Source organism: Myotis lucifugus, unplaced genomic scaffold, assembly GCF_000147115.1.
Source record: "Myotis lucifugus unplaced genomic scaffold, Myoluc2.0 scaffold_407, whole genome shotgun sequence".
In the NCBI taxonomy this organism is placed as follows: domain Eukaryota; kingdom Metazoa; phylum Chordata; class Mammalia; order Chiroptera; family Vespertilionidae; genus Myotis; species Myotis lucifugus.
The window spans coordinates 816,479-833,344 of record NW_005871455.1 but is presented as its reverse complement, the minus strand read 5'-3'; the positions used below and the strand labels follow the sequence as shown (position 1 = coordinate 833,344).

The 16,866-nt window shown below is 40.7% G+C and overlaps 1 pseudogene; it reads right to left on the bottom strand.

Moving 5' to 3' along the window:
* Positions 1-630: 630 nt before the first annotated feature.
* Positions 631-8,751, bottom strand: LOC102438253 (annotated as a pseudogene).
* Positions 8,752-16,866: the final 8,115 nt, after the last annotated feature.

Below are 16,866 nucleotides of genomic sequence, written 5' to 3'. Positions count from 1 at the left end.
AATTATAACATATCTACCAGTATTACTCTATGAGAATACATACTTCATGCGATAAGGAGGCATCTAATACATTACATTGTGTATGTTGTAAGTAGTAGGAAATACTGTACTCATAGCAATAATATACACCCTGTGACTTCCCTTCCTGATTTGGGAATGGTTCCCCAGTTCTTTGAATGTTTCCTGGCCCCCGATGTATTTTTTTTCATTCGGTGTAACTTTATTTACTGTTTATTGCACATGATTTGAGATCTTTAATTTCTAACCACCAAAGATTCAAAGGACTATTTCTTTCCATGAAGTTTAACATTAACATTAGTGAATTCATGTATTCATGTGCTTTTATTGTAAACGTCTGAATTATTCACATTCCCATAGATCCTGAACTCATAAGCATGGACCATGCACAGGCTGGCAGCAAGCCAGGAAGCCACTCTGCAAGCAAACAGACACTCTGCATAAGGAGCAACGTCATAGCACAACATTTAATGTCCAACCTGAGTCACCTCAGAATGTTACATATATTGACTTCTTGGTTCATATAGTATCAGGAACTCAACTGCTTGGTTGGTGACGGGGTTGACCTGGTTTTGGGAGGATTATTCCTGAAATAATTAAGGAAAGCGGGGCTCAATCTTTCTTCTTGGTTGCTTGCTCCTCCCCCAGCACCTTCATCTTTCTTCTTGTCCTCAGCTTCTTGAGCATCTTCTCCTTCACCTTCACCTCCTTCTTCCTCCTTTGCGTCCTCAAATTCTTCCTTGGCACCTTCTTCCTCTTCCTCTCCTTCCTCTTCCTCAGCCTCTTCCTTCTCCTTCTCCTCCTCTTCAGCTTCTCCTTCAGAGAGGGGTTCATCCTTAGCTTCCTTGGCTTTTGCAGCCTCAATGGTCTCCTCCACCTCGATCTGCTCCTCCTGGACGTGGCTGGTGTAGTAAGAAGGGAAGGAGCGAGCAGACATCAAGTAGGAGCTGGTCTGTAAACCACCGTAGGCAGATGGGCCAAAGACCTGGGAACTCTGGGAGTAGCCGCTGGCTGTGCTTCCCACCTGATGAAACTGAGCTGGGTCTCCTCACCTTCCAAGAGTTTCCTGTAAGCTGCAAGGTCAATGTCCAAAGCCATCTTCACATTGAGGAGGTCCTGGTATTCTTTTAAATATCGTGCCATTTCACTCTTTGTAGTTCTCAACTCATTTTCTAATTTGTTGATTGTGTCCTGCATGCACTAATGTCGGCGTTCTGCTTATCCTCCAGCTCTTGCAGCTGCTTTTCCAGCTCTTCGTTCATGTCCCGGCACGCGTCCATCTCCAGGGTCTTGGCCTTGAGCAGGTGGCGGCTCTCGGACACCTCGTCCTTGGCGGCCCGCACTGCGTCAGTGTTCTTGGCAGTGCTCTCGGTCAGCACGGTGAAGCGGCTCTTGAACCATTCTTCAGCATTCTGCATATTCTTGGCAGCCAGCTTCTCCTACTGGGCGCGGATGTCCTTGAGCGCAGCGGAGAGGTCGGGCTTGGAGAACACGTCCATCTCCATGGAGATCTGAGCTTACGGATCTGTGCCTGCAGCTTGGCGAGCTCCTCTTCATGCACCTTCTTCAGAAAGGCGATTTCGTACATCAGGCTGTCGATGTGCTTTTTGAGCTCAGTGCAGGCGAGGGCCGCCTCGTCTGCACCTTTGCGCCCTCCAGCAGCCAGCCCTCAGAGTCCTGGTGGTTCAGCACCTCTTCCTTATAACGCGCCTGCAGGTTGCCCCAGCCCCTCCCGAGACCCAGTGCCTCTGAACAGGGTCCTGATGCTGCACACTTGATCCTGCTGCCCTCTCCTCCTCGGGACCGGGCGCAGTGGGGTGGGGTGCAGGCATCCCATTTTCATTAAAATGTTCATCCTGTGGCCCGGCTGGGGGGCAGACAGTGATCCCGGAGGCGCTCACCACCCCCGCCAGAGCTCAGCCACGATGGTCCGGGGTGAGACAGCCCAGCCAGGCTTAGTGGCTGCGACTTGGACCTGCTTCCTTAACCAGGGACCTGGCGCTGGGCGGGCGGCAGCGGTGCTTCCTCCCCAGCCTGCGCTGGAGCAGGTCCCTGTGGTTTCAGAACCAAACTCCGAGGGGAGGGTGGGGCAGCGGCCCTGAGCCTGCCGACTCTCCCTCATCCTGCCAAGGCACTTCTCACACTTGCTTCTCACACTTGCTGAAAACCTTCCCAGCCCACTTGCCATAGTAATCAGTTTGGGCTGAAAGGACTGGGGACTCCGGCGGGCCTGAGGGGACTGGGCACCACCATCTTTGTGTCAGAGTGATGGTTAATTTGCATATTACCCTTTTATTAGATAGGATTCTCCATATTCTGTTTATATCTAGATGGTGGCGTTCAGTCCTTGGCGGGTGCTTTATTCTTGTTTCAAGATGGCTAGAAGCCCTGAACAAGGTGTTAGAAAACTGTGATTGAGGGTGTGCTAGTTCTCTGAGTGTAGGCGTCACTCACCTTCCCTCCACCCCCCCTGCTGCTCCCTGTATGAGTCCCAAGTGGACACAGGGATGGTACCCTACTGCCAGGTGGCAACATTCTCATTTTACTGTTTGGTTACATTTTAACAACTTTGCTAACAGATTTTAAAACTGTGATTTACTGGAATCATTTCCAAAGTGGTTATTCAACAGCCTAATAGACGAACCTTCCAAAATATAACCCCTCCTGTTGCCATTCCCTTTATCAGAAGGAATCATAAGTAGATGGTCCAGAGCATGATGCAAACATTTCCTGAACTCATCCACATGGCATCCGCCTCAGATGGGCATTTTGGCGTCTCTTTTTCTCTCTCCCTCTCTCCCCCCTCCTTTCCATGTTTTCTTGTTTGTTTGTTTTTGGGTTTTTCTGGTGTGTGTGTGTGTGTGTTTCTGTAATTCCCACCACTATACCCTCCTTAGACTGCTTTGTTTAAGGGAAAGGCAAGGTTCTTCTATTTCTCTGTGTTGTTAATGCAACAGATCATCCTGAAATCTACATCTTTCACTTTTTCCAGAGGGAAATAGCTACAAAAACAACAAATATTTTATATTGGGACTTTTGACTGCCTCTCTTAGCTATTTTGTATCCATTACAAAGCAAATTGGGTCTTTCTTATTTGTCATACCAAAGCCTTGCTCTTAGGAAGAAGTGAGAATAAAACCCAAACCCTGCCTTGACAAATGTCAAAATAATCCATTTCTCTATTACTTATAACGAACTACCTCAAATCTTAAAGGCACAAAACCACCCCTGCCTTCTTATGTTCACAGGTCCTGTGAACCAGAAGTTTAGAAAGGGCGCGGTGTGGGAGTTTGTCTCCACAGTGTTCGGGGCACAGCTAGGAAGACCCAGGGGGCTGCGAGTGACTTGAGCGACTGGGGGCCGGATCATCTGGAGACAGCTTCACTGGCATCTCTGGATGATGCTCCTGGGGGCTTTGGGTTTCTTAATGGCATGGAGACCTCACGGTAGTCAGACATGGGGCTTGGGCTTCAAAAGTGAGTGTCCCAGTTAGACAAGGCAGAATCTGCGTGTTTTATAGGGACTACCCTCATAAGCCATTTGGTGTTACGTATATCACACTCTATAATTGTATCAGTCACAATTCCACCCTGATTTAAGGGTAAGGAGAATATCTCTTAATGGGTGGAGTGTAGAAGAATTTGTGTCCATGTTTAATAATTATTATACTCCCATTTTTAAGGGCATATTTCTTTCTTTTGGTTTGTTCTTTTTTGTTCAGATCAGCTGACCTCTTCCTAGTAACCAGGCAAGGAATGAATATATGAGTAAAAAAAATACCCCCATTAAATTATGTACAGAATCATCTATTCTCTCAACTTCCATCCAAACTTATTTTTGGCCAACTTTGAGTACCTTGAATTTATCTTCCTCCATATGACTTGAAATATTAAAAGGGAGAGTCTCATTAAACAACAGCTTGGGAAACTTTTTTCCTGGGAGCTGGTTGTCTGCCCACTTGTCAGTCATAACCTCTCTCCTAAGGACCCAGACAGACACGCTAACTTGACACAATCCTATTATGGAGGGTCTTGCTCCAGCACCTTGGCCTCTTTAAAATGGGAACCTTACAGAATTAATCTGAATAAAATATAAAATAAATGTGAAATTCCTTTGTAAACTATGAGAACTATTACAAACCTAAGTCATTATGGATGGCTGCCGGTATTTTGCACAGTGTGTTCCTATGTCCCTTGAGGGAAAATCTCTTTGCCCACTTGTTTAGACTGAGCAGTGATTGATATTCTGCACATTGTAACTAATATTGATTTAGTAATTTGATGACTATCAAGGACGGCAAACACTGTAGTATTATCTTTTTTGTTTATACTAACATTTTAGATTAATTCAATAAAAATATGTGATTATGGACTCATAAAATTTGGAAATAATGTGGTATTTCCATATGGCAGTGGTCGGCAAACTGTGGCTTGGCAAATTGAGGCTTGCGAGCCACATGCGGCTCTTTGGCCCCTTCAGTGTGGCTCTTCCACAAAATATCGACTTTTGCACATGGGCCACGAAGTTTCAATTGCACTGTACGTGCGCGCCCGCACGTGGTGTTTTGTGGAAGAGCCACAGTGAAGGGGCCAAAGAGCCGCATGTGGCTTGCGAGCCGCGGTTTGCCGACCACAGCCATATGCAATTGTATTTAGTAAAGCAGCAAGAGGAAATTTTAATTAGACTATGCCAGGTAACTATTATGAATCATGAAATATCACTAATATATAAAGTGACTAAATTTTTCAAAATAAAAAACAGGAAGCATTTGCTGACACTGAAATATAATATTTAACATGGCAATGAATATGGAAAATTTGCGTTGTATGATCTATATAGCTATGTAGAAACATCACAAAATGGTTAAATATATCTTCAGGCATAACTCAGGCTAAGCTAAATTTAATGTGAAGCTGTATTGATCCTGAATCTAGTGATTAATAATAATACTTAACTATATTCAGCAGCTTTTTAATGTCGCTTCAAAATTATTTCAGCACAATGCTATTAGTTTCTATTATCTTGGAAGGTAAATGGCAAAAGTAATTACACTTGACTATAAATGGTAGGCATACAGAGATGTGCTATAAATCTATTTTTTTTAACATAAATGAGAAATTTGGAGCAAAAGATATGCAAAGTTTTTGTCTGTTTCAAGTCTAAAATCTTGTACTTCCTTTTAAAATACTGATCGATCTAATATTTTTACTCTCTGATTATATCACTTCAAGGAGAAGGGTAATGCTTAATCCTGTTTCTCCATCATCATTATATACAATGCATTACTGTATTTTTTGGTTTTATATGTTTAAAAATATCTATGAAATCTACGCGGGATAAATATAATTATCTGATGTATTTTCCCTTGGCTTGTCTCTTGGTTGTAGGTAGAGGTTTCTTGGGCCACCTGACCAGATTACCAATTGGATTGAGTGTTAAGCTGGCCATTTATCCGGTGCTGGATAAGAGTCCATTAAGATAGAGACATGGAGTAGGATTGATTGGCACTGATTTCACAGAGTTGCTGATTTCTTGCTTAGGTTCAAAATGCCAACCATAGGGCAAAGTTATCTGTGGGTCAAGAAAAAGAAGAAAATGCTTAAAACACTATACTATAAACAGGGTGGTTTCCCCCATAATCTATTCACTGCTAAGATTTGTGAGTTGCAGAATGTTATGTACTCCATGATGTATACTCATGAGGGCAGAAGTATAGTCCTGAGGGGTTTACCCATCACTTTATGTATCATTATTTAGAGGAAAACAAAGGAAGCAGTTGTTGCATAGAAAGTAGTTAACATCTTTTCCTGAATTAGGATTGGGCATTGTTTATGCATGACCCTGGGAAGAGGCAGCTTGTGTATTTCTTCTCTTTCACAATGCTAGACATTGTGTGTGCGTGTGTGTGTGTGCGTGCGTGTGTGTGTGTGCGTGCGTGTGTGTGTGTGTATGTGCGTGTGAGGTTAAGTTGTCTCTTTGTGGAGAATACATCTTGTAAAAGGAAAAAGAAGATAAATTTAATAAGAAAATCAAGCATTTTCCAAAGATTTAAAAATTGTTTTACAATTTGATATGTTGTAAAGATGGTCCTATGTATAAATATTTTATAAAAACAATTTATAAATTTCATGTGTTTGATCATATGTTCAAATTAGCTTACAAATGAACAAAACATACATTACAGATATATTTCTCTATATCTCAATTATAGTTTTGTGCCTGAATTAACTGACTAATTAAGGCTGATGTGATGTAATTAAATGTATCCCAGCCCTTTGGCGCCTGCACCTATTTAAGATCAATCCCATTTAAAATGTTAAAATAAGAGTTTTTTAAAATAATATTTTCTTGCATGAGTATGTGCTACTATAATGTTACTGTGTGATTTTGATATGTCTATAGGAAAAAGAAACAAGATATGAAAAGAGTAACATAAAAATATGAATCAATGATAAGAAAAGATGTTTATTAAGCAGCTACACCGAGGACCCAGAACAAGGATAGTTGATGAATTGTCACCATCTCTTTTTATATCTTTAATCAATACTCTATTAACTAGTGCTACCTTTTATATATTAAATGGGAGTCAATCAACTTTGTTTTGCATTTCATTTTCACCTTCACTAGCCAGAAAATAATGCTATTTGCTTTTCATAGATGAAGTTTTTTTTTACGTACAGTCTTCATAAAATCCTCATTAATCACAAAATTCATTTCATGTTATAAAAACTCATCAAGGTAATAAATGGAATAATTGGAGCCTTTTCAATTTTCCCTTTCAATTCAGCAGAATGGGCCAAAGAGCCCAGAGCACTGCGCTCTGCATTTTTCATTTGCGTCCGGTAATAGCCTCTACAGAGGAACTTTAGATTCTGTCTTTCCATTAACATTCTCTACAGTTTCCATCTTCATCAGGGAGCGCGTTTCTGAATAGGCGGTGTGTGACCCACACACTCTTCATTCAGCTCGGCAACCAGGCACATTTCTGTCTTCCGGCTTGTGTGTGATTTAAGAAAAGAAAATAATGGGGAATCGGTGATTTAAGTTCCTGATATTTTATAATGAATATCGTTGCCTAAGGTATTTTAAATGTACTTTTCCACATGATGGCATAATCTTATTCACCGTTTCTCTCCAAATCAAAACCTAATATGCAGTCAGAGGTGTGAGTTATGTTGCTTGGTGGAGATACATGCTGTTGTGGGCTTAGTAAATTGGCATAGGAAATATCACTGGATCAACTATTTTGCTCACAGAAATACATATGTATATAAAATACATAAGTATAGAACACATATTTGCACTTATAAATACAGGTAATTTTTAAAAAGGAAATAATGATCAATCAGTGATCTAATTTTAATGTGTGCTAAGCAAAACAAGTGCTAGGAATACAATATACAATAGAAATCTTTTTGTACATCAAAGATATTTTTTTTTCAGCATGCCTATCTCAAATTTGAGTGTACAGGATGAGGCAAATGTAGGTTTGCAGGTGTGAGTATGCGAAACAGAGTATTAATAAATAATAATACAAGAATAAACTCTGTTTCGCATACTCACAACTATAAACCTACATTTGCCCCACCCTGTATAATAGAACATCTGGAGTTTGATTAAGTTTAAGAATTGAATATATGTTTTTTATTTTTTGAGCTAAATCTGAATACTTCTGTTTAGCTCAGAGAAATTTGTAGAGCAGTTGTGCTGTACAACTTATTTGATAACTAGAGGCCTGATGCACAAAAATTCATGCATGGGTGCGGTTTCTAGGCCTGGCCGGTGATGGAAGCGCAAGCCTCTGGTGTGGAAGGGCAGGTCCTATGGAAGGGCAGGTCCCATCTGACCTCTGGGCCCTGGGCAGCACCTGAGACCCCTCTGCCTAAGTCACGGCACCTAAGTCCCCATGCGAAGATGTGGTGAGCATGGCCAGGGCACAGCATGGGCCTCTGGGCTGCCCAGCGGAGCTGCACAGAAACTGGGTGGGCAGTGTGCTCTCTCCTGGCTGGCCTTGCAGACTGTCTCCTGTGCGAACCCTGCGGTCCCAGCGGCTGCAGCCCAGCTCACCTGGAAGAGGCCATGGGCTCCTTGCAGGTGCCTGGCACCTGAGCACAGGGGCTTCCCTGGCATGTGAGCCCTGGCATCTTGGGGGAGGGTATCAGGGGAAGTGAGAGCGAGTTTGGTGGACACCCCACACTCTCACCGCACCTCCGGCCCTGTCACCCTGCCCCCAGGTAGCCAGCAAGAGGTAGCAGTGTGTTGCGGACAACTGCCATGTTCCGCGCTGCCCCTTGGTGGTCAGCATATGTCATAGCGAGTGGTCAAACGACCTCTCAAGGGGACAATTTGCATATTAGGCTTTTATTATATAGAATTCCAGGAATCCCTGATGGAACACAGGCAGGAGGAGAAATGCTTAACTTTTTAGCATTTCTTATATGCCTAAATCATCCACCGTGTTCTTCTGATGTCAATGACGGTTGAGACGTTTGGATCAGCTAGAACATGTTGTGGACAGACTCAGTGCTTCAAAAGACGATGAGCTCACATGACTCAGTGTCAAGCTGCTCTGCTGCAGATGCTGTGGGCAACCTGTGTGCAGAATAAGTTTGACGGTACAATACCCAAGGGGCTACCCTCTTCCACTGGATCTTTTCCTGCAGGAGGAATGGTGCTGCCATCATGGCTCCACTGAGGTAATGTTTTAGTGATAGCGGTTGCTATAAACCCCATTGTGGTAACCCTGGAGATATGGAATTAAATCTCTATTTAATTATAATTTTATTTAATTAAAAAAATAGAATAGCTCAGCCGGTATGGCACAGTGGTTGAGCACCCACCTGTGAACCAGGAGGTTACAGTTTGATTCTTGGTCAGGGCCCATGCCTGGGTTTTGAGCTTGATGCCCAGAGTGGGGCATGCAGGAGGCAGCCGATCAATGATTCTCTCTCATCATTGATGTTTCTATCTCTCTCTCCCACTTCCTTCCTCTCTGAAATCAATAAAAATATATGTTTAAAAGTAGACTAGATAACTAGTTAAGCCTGGCAATATTAGTTAGCATTGCTGAAACCACGTTTTACACAATAATACACCTATTTTCAATTTAACTCCTTTAACTTGCTGCCTCCCCAAAGAAGTATGAGGTGAGAATGACCTTTCCTGAAATAACTCTTACCCTAAAGCATGTTCTGTTTAAAGGTGCTGCTTGTATCAGATTCAAATGTAAAAGTGACCCTTCCCTCACCATGCCACACACATGGGAAATGGCTGTTTTGACTGCTGCTCTCTCTCTCACTTTCTCATTCTCTTCTGTGGAGCTTTTCTGAATCATTTTCAAAGAGTATGCTTCTCTATGCTCTCTCAGAAGCCCTATGCCACTCTTGAAATTTTCTTTTTGGGGCCATTTGACATATAGCAACTCACAAATAGACAACCTCATGTATGTCTCCATGCTTAAGCACAAAGTGGAGAAGGTAATGCTGGCTGGTTGATGCTGCGCCCTGGTGCTACTGGGGGTTTCTCTGCAGAGGGCCAGGGCTGGCGAGGCAGTATACTGTGGTTACATTCAGAACTTAGGTCTTATTTCTGCTTTGCTATTGAGAAAAAATGTTAAATGGGCACAGGGTGCAATTATTCAGAAGTGCTATTCCCAAAATATCAATGCTTGCTAAGAAAGGGAAATGTATAGAGATAAAAGCTTAGGTACAATTTAGACAATTTTTTCCCCACTAATAATTGCCTTTCATTGTCTTAAACAGTCATTTCAATTTCTGGTTAAAGATGGTAAATTGAACTCTTGCATTTACCTTTATTCTCTGTAAAATCCCATTAAAAATAGCAAAGGGATTTGTAGCAAGATATAAAACCACTTCTTTTGAGAGCATTGGGCCTGGAAATCTGTGGTTAAATGGTTACTAACTTACCAGATCAGTGACATGATTCTCAAGGCAGTGAGAGGAAAATCTGAGACCTAACTTAAATTAAGACATTTGTTTAAAAGGAATTTAGACACCCAGATCTTGTCCCTAATTTATCTCCTCCTTTCCAGACTGAAGTCTGAATTTTGTTCTCCAGAAAGCATAAAGCAGAATAGTGGATGAAAATACCTTGTAGAAATTTTTAAGTAAAAATGTAAACTGAATGTTGAAATTTCCAGCCACCTTCTCTTATAGGGCAGATAGGGCAGATAGGTGTGTACTCTTCAGGCAAGAGATCTGACAAGTTCAAAACATGAAGATGACATCAAGAGTTCCCCAACTAAATGGCCTACAGTTTAAGTCTGCACATGGAAACACCCTTATAAGTACCGCGCGCTAACCGATTGCGCCACTGGAGCTCCAAGTGGAAACACCCTTGACATGCATAGTTTCCAACCATCTCTTAGGTGCTCCAGAAGCAGATCTGAGCATAACACTGGAGATCACAAGATATTTAAAGATATGATTTATAAATTGCAAAGTCTAAACCTAACAATAAAAAAGACAAATAATTAGCTTCTCATGTAACATAAAACATATAGGACTTACCTGATGCTGAGCATTGTTGTAAGCATTAAATAGGTATTAGCCTACAGTATTCAGAGCAACTCTGTCCTTTATAATTTTTACAGATAAAGAAACTGAGGCACTGAAAGCTTAACTAACCTTTCCAAGGTTACATAACTAATATGCAGTGAGGCCAGGACTTGAATGAAGGCACTTAATTACTGAAATCCATACCAATAACCACTGTATTATATGGCCCCTCAATTTAAAATAAATAGAGACTTTTAAGGGAAAAGAACATATTTAAAATATCATTAATATTTTCAGAGCAATAAGAAAATATATTATATCCATATAATAAGGAAGATTTGCTAGAAAAAGGAACCTTTAGCTATTAAACTGAGCTCTTGGATATTGAAAATATTATAGAAATGAAAAACTTAAATAAGAGTAAGAAGGTAAGTTTTGGAAACGCAAGAAAATAGGCAAAAAGGAAAAGCTATAAAAAGCAAGAAAGAAATAAGATGAAAGGACCCAACCACGTTGTCCAACATCAGGACAGTATGAGTGCCAGAAAGAGAGGAAATAGTGCAAGAGAACAGAAAATCATCAAAGAAGCAACTCAAAGAAAACATGTAGACATGACCACCAGTTCCAAGCATGAAAGTTCCCACCCAGGGTACTGCACATTGGATGCAACAGACCCATGGGGATGCCCACCACTCTGAAATTGCCAAAGAATACTAACAGGAATATCTACAATTTAAACAATCAGATTAGTATTAGATAATCTCAGTAGATGCATTGGAAAATGGAAGATACTAGAGCAATGGCTTAATAATTCCAAGTATTTCTTATATATATGGTTTCCAACCAGGGCAAGATATGGGATGAAAAAAATATGCAGGGCTCCAGAACAGAAGAGAAGCAAAAGAGATGCCCAAGACATCAATGAGAAAAGTTCCTAAGAAAAGGAATATATAAGGTTCAGAGGGTACCCAGGCTAATGCAGGACAGGTGGTTCTGAAAGATGTATTTTAAAAACGCAAGCAATGCAATAATTAATGGTTTCAGTATATTAGGGACAGGGTCATGCCTCTGGAGAAGATTTAGGTGGTTAAGTCAATGGTAAGTACATATAAACTTAGCAAATAAAGAAAAAAGACTATAGAGAAAACAAAATATTGTTCAGGAAAGCAAACATAATCATGATAAAGAACATAGTTCAGCTGTGACTATCATGAATCTAGTAAAATAAAACTGAGAATACGTATCTTCACCAAATTCAGAAGTTAGAATGTTGGGAAATGTGAGTTGTGTGTGTATATTTGTGGAGAAATTTCCCACTTACTTCACAGTGCCTCCAAATGGGGAAAAATTAAAGTATCATTTTAAGCAATTATTTTTTTGTTTTTTAATACATTTTTATTGATTTCAGAGAGAAAGGGAGAGGGAGAGAGAGATAGAAACATCAATGATGAGAGAATCATTGACCGGCTGCCTCCTGCATGCCCCACACTGGGGATCGAGCCCGCAACCCAGGTATGTGCCCTTGGCCAGAATCAAACTTGGGACCCTTCAGTCCACAGGCCGATGCTCTATCCACTGAGCCAAACCAGCTAGAGCATTATAAGCAACTATTTAGGGATAAGGAAGTGAATATGTAAAGATTTAGCTAAAATGAATTCTCTGGAGAGAGAAAATGGGGCACAGAAAAGTGCTGTTTGTTTTTTAATCCTTATAGAACTTTGTGTCTTTAAATTATGGGTATACTTATCTTTAATAAAAATAAAATCAACTTAATAAAAAAATATTTCGCTCTCATGCTGTGATGCCTAAAAGTTGAGACACATTTGTGTATTTTCATGTTCAGTTCATAAAAAGGAGAAATCCCTGGGTATATCTGCAGTTCAGTGACTTGTTTGTTTTCCTTGAAATTAGTGTAGCTATTTCTTCCAACTTATTGTCAAAATTCTTCTTAGTTTAAAGATCTCTCTGGAGCTTCAGGTCAGTGCAACATCAGAAGTTTCTGCAGTTCCCTGGAGCTGGGCCCACAGGTTCTTCAGCTTAGCCCTAGAGAATAATGTGACTATTTTCTTTGACATGCAGATGATCTAATAATTTCAAACAAGTCCCAGCTCCCTTTTCTTCATGACTTTATTTTGCCGTTTATATAGTTAAGTGAGCAGAGAGCAATGCTGTATTTTAGGGTGTTGATGACAGTTTTGGTTTCCTTAAATGAGAAGAATGCTCAACTTTTCTTCTAGTTCTCTCCAAGATTTCCCCCTCTCTGTACATCAACATTTTAACAGGCTTTAGTTGTGAACTAAAATTTGAATGAATTTATTTCCATAGCAAGCAAAACTTTTATAATTTTGTTATGACAAGGCTGAGAATGACAAATCATTTACCCTTCCAGACACAAATCTCTGAACAAAAACAAAGTAGCTTTGAGTAAATCTTGCTGACATGTTAGAAAAATAGAATATTTATAATCCCAGCATTTTAACATGATTTTTAGTTTTGCAAACTGTCAGTCTTTTGAACGACATGAACTACATAATTACAGTCACAGTATAAATTCCTTTCTTCATTTGTTTTGATTTTTATTCTTTTCCCATTTACATCAGAAACTTTGTCTATGTTTCTACACAGTATTTAAAATTATCATTTTAATACTATTAGGGTCTATGCTGAGTGTTTAAAAAACGTAGAAAATATATGTGTGTGTGTGTTATGTGCTTGTGTGTGTGATTATTATTTGACGATCTGTGATGAGCTTCTTTCTGTCTATGGATCATTTTTTCCTATTCAATTCTCTTTATAATAAATTTCCAGAGATGGCATTCCTGTGGAAATATTATAGGTTGTTATATTGCTTGCCTAAAGAGTTTTGCCAACTCAAATTCAATAAGCATTGTATTAGCATATCTGTTTATCTACTACACAAATAGCTCAGTGGAACACACTTCCACACACACAACTTTGTAGGGTTGAAATGGTATTTTAATTGATTTTATGTGCATTTCTAGGTGTAGCAATGAGGATGAACTGTTTTCACCTTTACAGTATTTATACTTCTTTGATTGCTAATGATCTATTTACAATTCTTGCTTACATATATTTTCAGTGTCTTGATGTTTTTCTTATAAATTCAAATGCAATCTAAGCATAATTCAGTATGGTCATTAACTCTTTGTCATACATAAACACATCCATGTACTAGGCCAGTAATGGCGAACCTTTTGAGCTCGGTGTGTCAGCATTTTGAAAAACCCTACTTAACTCTGGTGCCGTGTCACATATAGAAAGTTTTTGATATTTGCAACCATAGTAAAACAAAGACTTATATTTTTGATATTTATTTTACATATTTAAATGCCATTTAACAAAGAAAAATCAACCAAAAAATGAGTTCACGTGTCACCTCTGACACGCGTGTCATAGGTTCGCCATCACTGTACTAGGCTTTTGCTCTCCTTTATGACTTAGTTTTGCTGGTCTTCATTATAAAAGTGCTTCTGAAATTTTGAAACTACCAATCTTTCATAACTTTTTTTTCAAAGCTGAGAAAATTATCACTAGTCTCCAGGTCTGAAAAAGTATTTCATTGTATAGTTCTGCCAACTTTTCTATAATTCGTATTTGTATTTCACCACTTTTGGAGTATAACCAGTAAGGAACTGGGGTACTAGATCCCCTGTATACTGCAAGTGAGGGAGTGGGTGATACCAGGATGCTGCTGAAAAAGTGAGAGCACCAATACTGCTGATTTGGGGGGTTGGGTAGTAGTTGTCTCAGTTGCAGGTAAGGAGAGTGTTATCATATGTATCAATTGACACAAATGTTTATTCAGGTGTGGAGAGCACTCCTCTAACTACTCTCAGTGAAGACATCTAACCCATCAGATCAGTAGGAGGATGGCTTTGGCCCAAAGGAGAGGCCAGGACAAAGCTTGGGCTCCCGTGGGCAAACTTGATGGAACAGTAAGTTGAAAACTTGAGATAATGGGAGATGTTGAGTGCTGAGCAGGGATGGGAAAAAGAAATAGAGCAGACCCAGTCCTTCACCAAGGGAGATTCAAGAAGAAAAATATCTCTACACCAAGAAGCATGAATGACGCACATATGCAGAATTCTGTGGTCATTAGCTTTCCCTTGGCATTTAAAAGTATGTTTCTCTAAAAGTCTTATTGAAAAAGCATACCTCATTATATATGACACTTTTTCATATAATTGAGTAATTTCCCTATTTTCATATTAACATATTAAGATACATGCAGAGATAATCAAGATTTTAAAAATACTTAAAGTGAGAGGAACCAAGATGGTGGTATAGGTACACACTTCTACTTGCTGCCTCACACAACCACATCAAAACTACAACTAAAAGACAAAACGGATATCATCCAGAACCACAGGAAGGCTGGCTAAGTGGAAATTCTACAACTAGAAGGAAAGAGAAAAGCGCATTGAAACTGATAGGAGGTGCAGAGGTGCAGAAGTGCGGAGGTACAGAGGCACGTGCGGAAACGGGCTGACAACTGGGTGCGCTGTTGTCTTTTTCAATCAGGAGGGAGATACAAGCTCCCAATTGCTCTGAACTCCAGTTCTGGGCAAGACTTTGGGGACCTAGACTCATACGGGGAGAAACTGGACTGTCTGGCATCAGGCTGGAACGTGAGGGTGGCTTTCTTGCAAAGGTGCTTGCAGCGAACATTGTTCCTGCATGGGGCCGCGGGACAGAGAGACCCCCGAACCTCTCTGAGGCAGATCAGACTGGCAGCCATTGTGGTTTGCTCTGCCCTGATGATTCCCTGAGCCCCCGCCCCACCCAATTTACAGCCCCAGCCAAGCTGGGTGCACGGGCTTTTGCATATGAATGGCCTGTTCTTTTGCAATTTAAAACCTAACAAACTGCAGCTGGGTCAAAGAGTGCCAAAGCTTCCAAAAGAAGGCCTAGACAGCAGCATGCATTGCTTCACAGCTGGGCCTCATCTGGGCACTTCCAAACCCCAAACGAAGAGGAGAAATCTGCAGATCTCTTTGTAGCTCCTGCTGGGTGGCCTCAGGCAGTGGCTGACATTGCACCTCCTTGGAGATTCAAGAGCCAGTGTACCCAGTGGTCAGAGTGAGACCATACCAGAGTACAACTCTTCACATCCATAAGCAACACACTCAAGAGGCAGACTCAGTGAACACCAAAGCCCCACTGAAGCAAGTCCTGCTCCATAAGGGTGTCTCCAGCACAGCAGTTCTCCCATTGCAGACACAGCTGGTCCTCACAGCCAATTGGCCTGGAGGTCAATTCCTCCCAGTGATACCAACAACAATCAAGGCTTAACTACAACAAGACTGTGCACACAGCCCACAAAGGGGTGCACCAAAAGTGTCCACCTCAGGTAATTAGGGAGGCTGAGCCACTGGGCCCTATAGGACACCTAGCACACAAAGCCACTCTATCAACACAGGGAAGCAGCCAAAATGCAGAGACAAAGAAACATGTCACAAACGACAGAAATGGAGGAAAGCAAACTACCGGATATAGATTTCAAAACCACGGTTATAACGTTACTCAAGAATTCTAGAAACCTCCGAGAAATTTAGTGAGACCCTCAAGGATATGAAAAAGGACCAATCAGAAATTAAGCATACACTGACTGAAATAAAGAATAATATACAGAGATCCAACAGCAGACTAGAGGATCCCAAGAATCAAGTCAAAGATTTGAAATACGAAAAAGCAAAAAAAACACCCAACCGGAAACGCAAAAAGAAAAAAGAATCCAAAAATATGAAGATAGTGTAAGGATCCCCTGGGACAACTTCAAGAGTGCCAACATCTGAATTATGGGGGTGCCAGAAGAAGAGCGAGAGCAAGATATTGAAAACTTATTTGAAGAAATAATAACATGAAACTTCCCCTACCTGGTGAAAGGAATAGACTTACAAGTCCAGGAAGATCAAAGAACCCCAAACAAGAGGAATCCAAAGAGGACCACACAAAGACACATCATAATTAAAATGCCAAGGGCAAAAGACAAAGAGAGAATCTTAAAAGCAGCAAGAGAAAAACAGTTAGTTACCTACAAGGGAGTACCCATATGACTGTTAGCTGATTTCTCAACAGAAACCATGCAGGCCAGAAGGGAGTGGCAAGAAATATTCAAAGTGATGAATAGCAAGAACCTACAACCAAGATTACTCTACCCAGCAAAGCTATCATTTAGAATTGAAGGTCAGATAAAGAGCTTCACAGATAAGAAAAAGCTAAAGTAGTTCATCACCACCAAGCCAGTATTATATGAAATGATGAAGGGTATCCTTTAAGAAGGGGAAGAAGAAGAAAAAGGTAAAGATAA